General features: G+C 32.2%; 1 protein-coding gene across 2 annotated transcripts in view; it reads right to left on the bottom strand.

The window, feature by feature from the left end:
* LOC113494312 (zinc finger CCCH domain-containing protein 13) overlaps positions 1 to 9,456 on the bottom strand; it is an 80,871-nt gene extending 71,415 nt beyond the window's left edge. Inside the window, exon 1 of one of the 2 annotated variants that reach the window (XM_026872605.1) lies at positions 9,161 to 9,456. The gene's annotated coding sequence lies outside the window, so the exon portion shown is untranslated. The remainder of the gene's footprint in view (positions 1 to 9,160) is intronic. The other variant, XM_026872613.1, reaches the window with a different exon arrangement.
* Positions 9,457 to 13,208: the final 3,752 nt, after the last annotated feature.

Genomic DNA, 13,208 nt, shown 5'->3' with positions numbered 1-13,208 from the left:
CATTGGTCACATACCACCGTTACAATGTACCATTTCACGGAGTCTTTTTTATTATTTGGGATAGTTAGATATTAATAATTCAACAAGTACAAGCATGTGCATTTAAAATTAATACCAACTATATCCTAATGGTAAAAATATGGCAGCATTAATTTAATCTATACTAATATATAAAGCTGAAGAGTTTGTTTTTGTTTGAACGCGCTAATCTCAGGAACTACTGGTCCAAATTGAAAAATTCTTTTTGTGTTGAATAGACCTTTCATCGAGGAAGGTTTTAGGCTATAAACCATCACGCTGTGACTAATAGGAGCGAAGATACAATGAAAAATGTGAAAAAAGCAGGGCAGGTATAAATCATAACTTATATCTTCTACCCACAGGGACGAAGTCGCGGGCAACAGCTAGTTGCACTCTAAGTTATATAAACAAGTCACAATCAACCAGGCATTCAACCCTGATACTAATATACACTTTACATTTTTTATGCAGTCATACGCAATCATCATTGCAGTATATAACTTTGCTTAACAACAAACCCATTTACTTAAACTATAATAAAAACTTCATAATATATAACGTTTATTTTGTATACAATTTAGTGTAACATAGTTTTAAGATCATAACTTACTTAACTCTCAACTCATCTAAGTGACCGTAAAGATATACCGACTCTATAATACTTATTATAATAACTGTCGTCTATGCGGTTACAAACGCAGACCCACATGTTTAAATGACTGTAATCTTACAATTTGACTGCTTTTTAGACTGTGACGTTTAAGATCAGGTTAACTGTTGCCTATGAGAAGGTTTTTGGTTTTCTTGGCCGTGACATTGTTGGTATGTCGTGTTGTAAAAGTAGCTTAGTGGTTTAAAAGTTGGACTGTCATGTCAAGGATTTCGTAATAGTTCGATTCCCGGCACGTAATGTCTTTTCGAAGACGATTTTCAAATTCGTTTTAAGTTTAACTGTTGTTATTAACCGTTCACACCATTCATAACAAAAAAAAATCGTCAAATAACTTAGATACAAAACCTCATCTTTATTCTGACAATAAGACTGGCGCTAAGAAACCATAAAAAAGACAACTGAATGCGACGAAACAAATGTATTTCAAAGAAGGATCAAGTTTCAACAATTATTCCGAATACACAATCGATCTATACACCTGTTTACAACAATTTTCACTCAAACTAAAACACAATTAAAATCCCAAACAAGCATGACGAGACATCCAAAATCTATTCAATACGAAACTGTATAACATTCAATATAAAATGATCGGTTTCTAAGAGACATAAGGTTGATAATTACATGACATTGTTAGTTGAATATGACGGTACAACGGTACGGTTATGTAACACAGTTGGAGCACTTTCCAATAACTATATTGTTTGCCACCACGTGTCGAAAACGAATACTCAATTTGAAATTGAAGAAAATTGAAGACTCTATTAATGTGGCACGGCTGTCTGTAGTGTCTGTTCGTCACCAAGGCCCCAAGTTACAATGGCCGATGAATTAATGAAAATTAGCTTAATACTTTTCGTAATTCTCTTAAGCATTTTTCCTACACAATAATTGGAAATTTAGTGTGGGACGGTACACTCAAGATCAATATAATTTCAATTTTTGTGTTGGCATAATGCTTAAGAGAAGAAATAATTTTAAATTCAATTGCCATTCAAACAACGGCCATTGCAAAATAGCAAAATCGGGGCCCAGAGTGTATCACATGAACCATGATAACAAGCATTTGAAATTTTCACAGATGATCTATGTATTAAAGCTGTTACAGCAAATAAACATTTAAGTGAATTTTAGCAACGTTGTTTTTTACATTAGTAGGTACCAAAACTATTCTATGAGTACATTTACAAATATATTAGCTGTTGCCCGCGACTTCGTCCCCGTGGTTAGGAGATATAAGTTATGATTTATACCTGCCCTGTTTTTTTCACATTTTCTATTGTATCTTCGCTCCTATTAGTCGCAGCGTGATGGTTTATAGCCAAAAGCCTTCCTCGATGAATGGTCTATTCAACACAAAAATATTTTTTCAATTTGGACCAGTAGTTCCTGAGATTAGCGCGTTCAAACAAACAAACAAAAAACTCTTCAGCTTTATATATTAGTAAGTATAGACTAACATTCCACTGAATCTTAATATAGATATTAGTGTATATCAATTATAATTCTAAAATAAAACTTCATTCCCTGCATTCTCTTAAATGAAATAATGTAAGGACTCTACATTTCCAACTTGCTTTACTCTGAATATGGAAGTCAACAAATAATAACTATCTTATTATTATTTGCACAAGATGTAGAGTCAGTTAATGCATGTTTTTAATGAGTTACAATACATGTACTTATCAATTTAGTGTCCGTTTTAGTTTGCTGGGTGGCGTGTGAGTATTTTGCATTCTTTCGTAAGCTATGATTATTTGCCGTGTTATGTTAATTTTGTAGATTCTTGCCTTTTTCTTCTACAAGCTTAAGTGTCGTGTTGTTTTTTTACGTATTCAGATTTCACGCTGGTCTTTTTTCGCTTCATTTGTGAGTTGTGTACGTTTTTTTAACTGTTATCACTGATCTTACGGTTTCTGTCAAGGACAAAAAATATGTATTTTGAATATTTAAAATGTATTATTTAATATTTTACTCCAGATATGTATGGCTCATTTAAAAACAATACTTATAAAAATTAATGACAATTTACAATTACGCAAATCATACCAACAGACTTTGAAAAAAAAAGAGAGTTTTTATCTCGAAAAGGCCACAAGCGAAGGTTAACTTTTTTGAAAACTATTAAAAGCTTCTTATTATCATTGCTTCATCGACTATTGTTATACATTACGCAATAAAACGCTACAAAGAAACGTATAATTAAACAATAATTTATTTTTGCTCTTAAACGAGGATCACAGTTCGATTCCCATGCCGGCACTCAATCATAACTACACTAACGATACTCTTGTTACAACATAAATTATACCTACACGTTACAAACTATTTATTGTGTAGCCATAATACTAAAATATAAGGAAAAATATACTTTAAGCAAACGTGAATACAGTGGGAAATTGAATGGCAATAAAAAAATAAAAGCAAAAGTTCTTTAAATTTATGTTCATGATAATTTCTGGTTGGTATACAACCGAGCTCTGATTAACTAAGCAAGCTATTTTAAACCTTATCTCGGGGATATAAAGTTTAAATTTGACTGGTATGGAGTATACTGTCTCTGTGATTTAAATTGCCCATTTTTTACTTAGCTAAAGGGTGGTCGTGTTGTCAATTATTATTTATTTATTTGTAACCATTCTTACAAATTACCATGAGCATAATAGATTTCGAAATAGGAGTGAATACCCATTGTATACGAATACTGAGGGTCTATAATCTCGGCTTGAAGAAATATTATAATGCTTGTGGAAGCGTGACAGCGCTATACATTGCGTAGAGTGGCGTCTCCCTTCCACACCCTCAATAGATATTACTTTAAGTCTTAGCGGTAGAGCCTGCGTCTGGATGAGCTCTATTAAAAAAAGAAACCTTGCTCCTATCAAAACGTGATGATTTAATAATTATGACGTGAAAAATGAGTATAAACAGATTAAATTGTGCTATGTACAATGTGTTGTAAAATATGATTTTAAATGAGGATTTATAATCATATTTTGATTATACCCTTACCCTTTAGATCATAGACAATTAGGCTGATAGAAACGAAGGCATTCAGCCTAACTGCGCAGATCAGAGAAAAAAAAAAGAATTTAACAATAACAAAAGCAAATAAACTGCACTTCAAATGCATATTGAGTCATCAGCAATTAATCGAAATGAATAGCAATTATTTTCATAAAATAATAGATGCTTTTGTTTTTTCATGAATTCAATAGGCATTATTTCTGAAAATCTATTCCCATTCATAAAAAAAAAACTGACAGCAAAATTTAGAAAACACAATTACCCATATCTGACGCGGTCGGGTAAAACTAAGTATGCGTGTAGACACTTGAAGTATTAAACAGTTTAAGATCAAAAGCCTCTAAATTGAATGAAAGTGAGATGACACACGATGCGCAGGCGCACGTCGCATGTTTTACAAAACTTTCCAGCTCAAACTGATCATCTGATTATCTAGACTTTATGGTTAGAAACCCAAGTCCAGGGATGTAGAGTTCACGTTTTTGGAAAGTGTAAAATGCAGTCTTGAAAATAAAAATGTATTGAGATGGAATTCTTGTTTTTATCGTAATATCTAGATTATTCTAGATGCAACTGTATCAGATACACTTTTCTTTTTTGGTTTATGATTTACTGCTGTATTTTTAAGCATCCTATTGCTTTAAAACTTGAAAAAATATACCTTAACTTTGACTCGGCGTTGGGTCATATGTATGTATAATATTTGTATTTTTTATTAAGAAATAAGCTACGAATAGTTTTTTTTAAGAGCGTAGCTTAAATATGATTTTAATTATATCACTAAATACTATAAAATACGACAAAAAATACAAATATCAATTTTATTGTACACATAATGCGAGTATTTAATTGTTATTAAACGCGTTGATGTCTTTTGTACGGCCTCCTAATTTACGAACATTATTTTTAATGAGAAGTGTTTAACATCTCTTTTTTACGAAGATATACATTGCTTTTGCTTTTTTCTGTATTGTTAACATGTCAGAATGAATTCAATTAGTCACAGAACATAATTGAATACAACAACTTGGGTGATTACATATTTTTGGATTGACGAGTCTGGGCAGTACCCAGAACTTTTCAATGTGTTTTGCCTTTGCCATTTTTATAAATTAAGCAAAAATATAAAATAAATATTGATTTTAACTCATCGTCAGTAAATTACGAAGTTATCCATTTCATAAACATTAATTATTCATTACATTTCTATTACAGAGCAGTTAAATTAGTTAATTGATAAACTAATTAGCGGCGACTACAATCGATTTTAACCGTTTGTCGCTGAACTAATGTTGTTAACTAACAGTTACAACAATTACGATTAACTGCTTTCATTGATAGTACCGTAAATTGTACATTTCTGTAAAGCCTTTGATCATGCCGGAAACTGAACCTCATTAAGACTTTCGACTTAAAGGTGCAAAGTAACAATAAATATATGTTTTTACTTTTTTGTTTATTTGTCATTAAACTGTAAGTGTTAACTTTTTTCTCGAAATCAGAACTTTTTTAATTAGGTATGAAACAAAAAAATATATATGAATAAGATATGCTGCTATATTTTGGTCTCGGTCCTCAACGCTTCGCCTAGAAATCTTATAGCCACTGAAAGACTATTATGTTGATATTTAACTAGAATAAGGAAAATTTAATCATTAGTTTGATTTTGCAGTAGAAGTTGTTGTAACTCTCCATTTTACAAATTATTTGAAAAAAAATAATCTATTTTAGTCATCCTCGTGCGTGGGTTTCCTAAATCTTCAACGAAAATACGCACGAAAACTAAAAACTTCACTTAACCAAAAAACTGTACACGTAACAAATAAAATAAAAATCTAAAATTTCGTTCTGAATTCAAGACTAGATCGATAACTTTCACTGTTGCAAGCCTTCGTCTGAAAACGGTTAATTATGAACGAACACGCTATGACTAAGGGGCCGTAATATGTGTAATATATTATCATGCCATAGCCAACGTGGGCCCGACAGAGAAAGTTTAAAAATTACATACACTTTTTTGTGTATTAAATAATGCATGATAAGGTCTCGTGTGTAATTTGTAAAAGGCTTTCGGAAGTCGCTTGTGGTTGAATGACCGGATTTATATATAAAAGGTTTTATGTTAATTCAAAATACTTTTTATGACACATTTTTATACACTCACTCACTTGTATGCTTGTTGTTCCGGTTGGATTTTTCCAACTCAATTTTGATTCACTTCCCGATAAGCTAGCAGGCTGAAAATTTTCAGTGTAGTTTCAAACCCGATGACAATGCAAATTACAACTACAAAAACGGCTGAACCGATTTTAATAAAATTTGTATAGAGTGACATTTAAAAACGTGACTTTTTAAAATCTATTTATTATTTTAGACTTATTTGTGGACACGATCCTTAACAGGGTTCTCTGTAACACTTTTTGTACGTTACCTTAATAATAAATAACACATTTATAATCTTCTCACGCATGAACAACTAGTTTTTCATTGCACCGACTTTACAGGATACTTATAAAACATAATTTCCTTATGTATTGGAATACTAATGAAGTATATATTATTAGATAATATCCGCTATACGTACCGCCGGTCATTATACGCCCTATTTCATTTTTATTACCTTACGCATAATTTTATGGTAACTTCAGTTCCTGATTGAGTTTCTAGAGGTAATCTAACCTAACGCTTAAAAGTACCTTAACTAAAAGCTCATAGATTTCATACAATTTAGTAAGAACGAAAAACAATAAAAAGTATTTTCATATTCAAAACCATTTGCTGTACATTGATTTTAATTTTTAGTATTTGTTGGTATAGCAGCAATCAAAATACAAATCTTTGAAATTCTCAACTTGTCCAACAATCACGGTTTGACAGCACAGCCTCAGAACTAGGGAATCCATATTTACTCTTTGGGCACCGACCCCTTAAAGGTGGTCGATCAAAAGTGTTAATAATAATATAATAATAATAATATTCATTTATTTGCTTTGAATGTAGGTATTTACAAATTGGTGTGTTATTAGCATATACAGAACCTTGTACATTCTACCCAGTAGGCATGCAAATTTTATACTTAACACTAAGGTTAAAAAATAGCTACATCAGCTTAAAAATTAAAAAATCCAATAAACTTGGATCGTTCAAAAAATCAGTAACAGAATAATAACATCTTTCTACAAGTAGAGCAAATAGATTCCTTTTAAAACATCTTAATGTATCCTCTTTTATGGAATCAGGACACCGTGTGGAGGAGGAGGAGTGTTATCACCATATTTTAGACATCACTCAAACTTATGGAAATAATACTTTTTTCGATATGTCTTATTATTGTGTGAATGAGATAAGACTTAACTTACTATTGACTGATTTAATGACATGAACGATTGGACTCATGCTACTTTTTGGGATATGTACGACCTCTATGGGGTGAAACTTAGTAAAAACTGTTGCTATATTATTGTAACCTCTGACGAAAAAGCAACGTATTCAAAATTGCCTTAAAAAGAATCTCTGATCGATAAATACATTGACTTCCCGTCTGTATACAAATTAAGCAAAAATAAATCTTATAACACTTATCTCAGGGTATATTTTCATTAAATATAAATAAAACTAGTACTTTTAAGAGAAATGTTTTAATGTATGTAAAATTAGCGCCATTGCAGTGAAGCAGAGAAGTAAAGGCTAATGTTGGTTTAATATATCGCGTATTATAAATACCGGGACTTTCGACTCGTTATTCAATGAAAGCTCGTGTGCCAAGTATTTTCTTTTAAATTACTTTATTCTAGAAATTGATACACAACCTGATTTTGCTAAGATTGAAGTTCCAATATAGTTTTTAAAAATCAATAGGTAATTTGGAAAACGATTTTGTTCTATCCATATTTATGTTTCTGCCTAATTGTTTTTTAGATTTTTTATCTTCAGTGAAGTTGTTTAATGCTTTTAGATTATTGTTAATTTATTCAAGAGTGAGAATACTTATTGTAAAGGAGGGTGTCTAAAACAAAACTGAATGTAAATACCTCCAATCTTTGAAGTCTGTCCTAATACTCCTAATGACTTCATGAATATGTTCGTAACTTCAACAATTTTTCCATTTCGTTACATCACGAATATTTTATTAAATGACGTGCCAATTCTAAAGTTTCCTCTCATTTCATTTATAAATATTTAGAGAGACAACCCATCACGTCACCACCAGGCCACCAAGAATGCTGCCTACCCTTTCAAATTTAAGCAAGTGGGTATTAAGAAGAGAAATTACTTCAACAATATTACTGGCAGCCTGATCAGCATTTGTTTTACTTCTTTAGACATATAATTGTACTGTACATGTGTATGGCACTGAACTGCTCCTAAACGGCTGGACGGATTTTAATGTGTTTTTTTATATACGTTTGCATGGCTCCCTGGGCGGTTTTGTTTCGCAACTCAGCTGAAAAGAACGAAACTTGCTAAATCAGGTAGTATTTTTGATATAACTACAAGTAAGTTTAAAATCTGAGAAATTTTGTATTTATGGATGTTTGTTCTTCTTTCCCGCACAAACCACTGAACAGATTTAGACAAAACTTGGTATGTAGATAGTTTATACCCAGGATTAACACTCATAAAAGTTTTTATCTCGATTTTAGGTTCCCGTGGGATCATTTTCGATTTATAGCGGGCGGACCCGCAGGCAATCGCTAGTTTAATTATAAGTTCATGACTCTTGACCTCTTTTTGAAAGACATACATCTATTAAAAGTTAACATAAACGTCACAAATGATGGAATAAGACTATTCCAACTCTTTATGTGATTTTTTTAGACTTTCATTCCGATCACCTAAATCGCATCTAAACCAAAACAATATCGATTTGGTAGCTAAACATTTTGAAATCTTGCCTCCACTGCGAAATCACGAAGGTATTTCAATTTCAACATATTGTCCCAATTATTCGAATATGCAAAAATAACAGCTCGTACAATAATCGACCCCAAAACGGGTGTTGACATTCCGCAAACGGCAATTTCTTTACTTTTACTTGCGTGAAAGTTAATTCTTGTGTCAATTAAAATTCGACCGAGTTCCGCAACAAATCCTTGAGAGTATTCCAACATTTCCAATTCCTCTACCTTAGAATACCTTACACACTTACTCTACACATATACAACATACAGGTCTATACGAATACTGTCGCTTTTACATCAGTTATACATATCGTAAAGGTTGCTGACCCTAAAATCAGCCATCTTTAAAAAAAATAAGTTAAATCGTTCGGATACCTATTGACCTTCAAGCCTTCACTTAAAACACAATTCTCTTGGTTAACAAAAACGAACACAACTTGCGACTAACTTAACTGTACTTATTAAGTTTGCGTTACTTTTGATTCTTAACTTAAATACCGTAGTTATATATAACTAAATGTTTTTGTATTAAACTTACCTTTAAAATCCAGAATAGTAATCCCCGATATGAAATAGAAATTATCGAAAAACACTACAAAGATCCGTTTAAAAATCTTTGTTAACACTATCACTGGTTTACAGAAAACGTTCGGTAATAAGAAACAATATTTTCAAAAATGTTATGAACAAACACAGTTATTTAGCGACACCAATTAATTAATATTTTGTTTTAAATTCGTTGTGACACGTCTGTCTGGCGCGGCGACTCGCGGCGTACTGGAGGAAGCGAACTCAGAAGACACGTCACTCGCTGCGTCTGCGCACCTCACCTTTACTTAGCTATATTTTAGATGAACTTAACAACCTTGATACTTGAATCGGAACTTATGTTTTGAGATTTTATTTTATTAGAAAGATGCTTAACATAAAGCAATATCTTTTTATGATTATATTTCATTTAAGCTGAATCGAAACTACTTAATTAGGTAGTATTTTTTATGATACAATGACATATACAGCCTATGGACTTTGAAATTGTATGGCTGTCTATGATTAAAAAAAATATCAAAATCGATCCAGTACATTCAGAAACGACTTTAACAACGTCACAAAGAAACACTCTTTATTATATCAGTATAGATATATATATATAACTATAATTAAAAACCAATACAACCGTTAACTTTTGCAAATAAATTCCTGGCTTTTATCACACGTTTCACATAATATTTAATTATAAGATAACAATTAGCTATAGAAATAATAAACACGAAACGTTTATTACAGATTATATGCAATAGATAATTCAATTAATTAGGTATTGTTTGTTAAAAAATGCTTAACAATTAATACGTTAACTTATTAATATCGTAAGGAAGCGAACGTTACCGGCTGGTAAGAATTTACGTACTAAAATTAATTAAGGAAGTCAACTAGCATTTCTTTGTTTTGTTTTCATTCCTCCTGGCATAGTTAAGTATTTGATATTCAGCTGTATTGTAAGTACATAAAGTTTAAATTTAAATAATACAAGTTGAGTCTTGAAATATTAGAATTTAGATTGTGAGGCTTCTTTAATAGGTGATTTACATTAATATTTTTGACATGAGCATTAAAAATATAAGCAGGTGTAATAGGCTTAGAGCCTTAGACAGTCGAAGTTAATTAGATCAATACGTTAGCATACTTATGTAACACATTTTCTAATAAGTTCATCACAACATAATCCATCAACACCACAATACACGATGCTCTCCACTCGGCGGCAGAAGTAGATGGCGGAGAGTTATACGCAGTACAATGTTTCCACGAGGTGGTCACGACGAAACCGACGCGCAGCAGCAGCAGTAAAATGCCGCACCTGCAAATATTCCTCTACTATTCTGACTGCCGCCATTTTGTTAATTAGATGGCGCACGAGACTTATTTAGCAGTCCTTCCTAAACTGTCCAATTCTTTCTTTACCATGCACGTGGTCATAGATTAAAGCGGCTATCCCATCTCTAAATCAAGAATAATTGAAACACTGTGCACAAACTTAATTAAAATTAAAAAAAGAACCAATATTAATAGACAGATTTGTTACAATATTGTATTGCAATTAGGTTTCAAAGTTATCAGGCTGCATAAATTCGGATTATAAAAGTGATTCGTAACGTGAGTCCGTCTTACGCTCCAATGCTTTCATTATTCTGCTTTATCAAATGTAATAAAAGTCACTTTGTTTTACACGCTTTTAAGACTACACGCAACATAAGTAACATGTATTGTATTAATTAAAATGAAGTAAAATCTCGAATTTGATGTTTAAATACAATTTACTAGCTGAAAACGTAAGTGAAACTTGAAAGTAAAAAAATAACTTATGTATATTTTTATTCCGTGAGAAACAGTACGCAATATATCTTACACTTAATATTATTAGAGGGAACAATGAAAATTAATATAAACGACATTCATTTTTTCAGATGAAATCTCGCTATCAGGGAAAAGACATAAATTTTTCACATGTTTTGGGTTTTAAAGCTATCTCCATCGCGAAGACCATAACAATTCTTTGACTACATCTTAGTTATTATCTTTTACTCGCGCATTAATTACTCACGCGTATTAATCGGGATTGCCCTCCTGTTATCCTTCATCATGACCTGACTCGGCAGCGAGGTCAGCGTTCAATAGAGAATCATCCTCAAGAAAATTACTACAAAAATACATTTGAATTTCCAACTTCATCAAGTATCAAGACCGCGCGCCCGCACTACACAAGATCTCGCGTCCTCGTTATTTGGACGGCACCTCTCTACGCTCCACCTAGCTATTCCACATTCATGCGTGCCAGCGTTTGGCAAACGTTAACACACGTATCTACATACGAATCTCTATAACGCTTTGGAATTGATGGACTGAGTAGAGATCAAATGTCTTTGGAAAAAAACGATTAACTTCAATACACTCCGTATTGAAGTAGCGGTAATAAGGATTCTTTCCGTTTTTTGGGTTCGTTCCTTATAAAAGAAACGAATTATCAATATAACTTGGTCAACCATCAAATTTATGACCGTACCAAATGTTGCTTTACCTTGATATTTTTTTTTGTTGTTGTTCTACACATTATCTGAAAATTTCAATTGTCTAACTATTAAGGTTCATGAGATATAGCCTGGTGATACGGATGACATAAACGGAAGGCAAAACTTAAAAATAAGGTTTCGGTCTTACCTTCTAGGTACGAAACGATAAAAAGCCTTTTGCTAACGCCAAGAACAGTAACGGTATCAATTTTTACACATCAGCATGAGCGACAATTATCATTAATTATCAACTGTCAGATACAATTCAATTCTTTATGGCATACTATAATGCTTCATAGGTGGTTAATTATGACATAAGTTCACAGCTCATTATGGACCCTGTCGGGTCGGTACAGCAAAATATACTTTCAACTTCTTTTGAAAAATTGAACTAAGTTTTGAGATCTATAAAAGGCTAAAGTCCTAAAACAATAGGACTATGGGGACAATCACCATTGTGGAAGCGACTTAGCATTTCACTAAATTTAACTGTCTCTTGCTCCATATTTTTTTTTTATGTCGACTCCCGCACCAAGGCATTAAGTCCTTATGACACGAGGGGTTTCACAAACATCTCAGCTCAGCATCAGCACAAACATTTGTGGATAACACATTTCCTTCTTTCATTCCTTCTTTCTTATACTACAGACCTCGTCGAAGGTCATTCAGCGATGTTAACATCCACAAGAGCTCCATAACACGTGCAAAACTGCCAAAATACAAGTTTTAATGAACTGGTATAATTAAGCGAATATTTTTTAACTTCTTAATATGCCTACTAAATTTAATTGCGCCGATTATAGATTTCACTGATTTTAATAGATATGTGTGCCTACCACGGCATCCTAAAGTTGAATTGTAGAAGTTGTTAAAGCGAGACCGAGCGATACAAATCGTAGTTGCATCTCTTTTTCGCATTTGATATAGACTTAATGTAAAAGTTTATAGTAGAGATGATTTCTATCTCTGCTAGGATTCGAAAACTGCTTTAAATTTCTTCAATTGATAGTCCGCAGATGAAAGTTAACTTTCTGACAGAAAACTTGGCATTCAAGTTGCAGGTTTGTATGTAAAATGTGTGAGTCATACACGAGTAGTGTAGTGGCTCGTTGACCGGATTTGTATGCGAAGGTTGTGGGTTGGAATATAGTCAGGTAACTAGTGAGGTGTTCTTTTAAGTTGTTGTTTTGTGGTGTTATTTTAAGATACCATTTATAAACGATAAATTATAAGGAAATAAGTTGTTAATTTATCAGAAATTGTAATTTCGAAGTATACTTCCTTCTTTATAACCTTAAAGTAGGTTATGACGTTTCTTCTCGAGATAGCCGATTAGCAAATATCAAAATTATCGAACTTAAAAAAAAGAATTTGATATGTAAAAACATTTATCCTCTCAGCAGAATATACCATTTCATTCATTTAAAAATAAAGCAATTACAGCAAATAAAGTTCTTTTCTATTCTAAGATTGTTAGTATTATAGGAAACAGAATCAAGATGACACCTCAACATA

This window comes from Trichoplusia ni, chromosome 1, assembly GCF_003590095.1.
Source record: "Trichoplusia ni isolate ovarian cell line Hi5 chromosome 1, tn1, whole genome shotgun sequence".
NCBI classification, from domain to species: domain Eukaryota; kingdom Metazoa; phylum Arthropoda; class Insecta; order Lepidoptera; family Noctuidae; genus Trichoplusia; species Trichoplusia ni.
The sequence above is the reverse complement of the archived record's forward strand: the minus strand, read 5'-3'. Positions and strand labels throughout refer to the sequence as shown.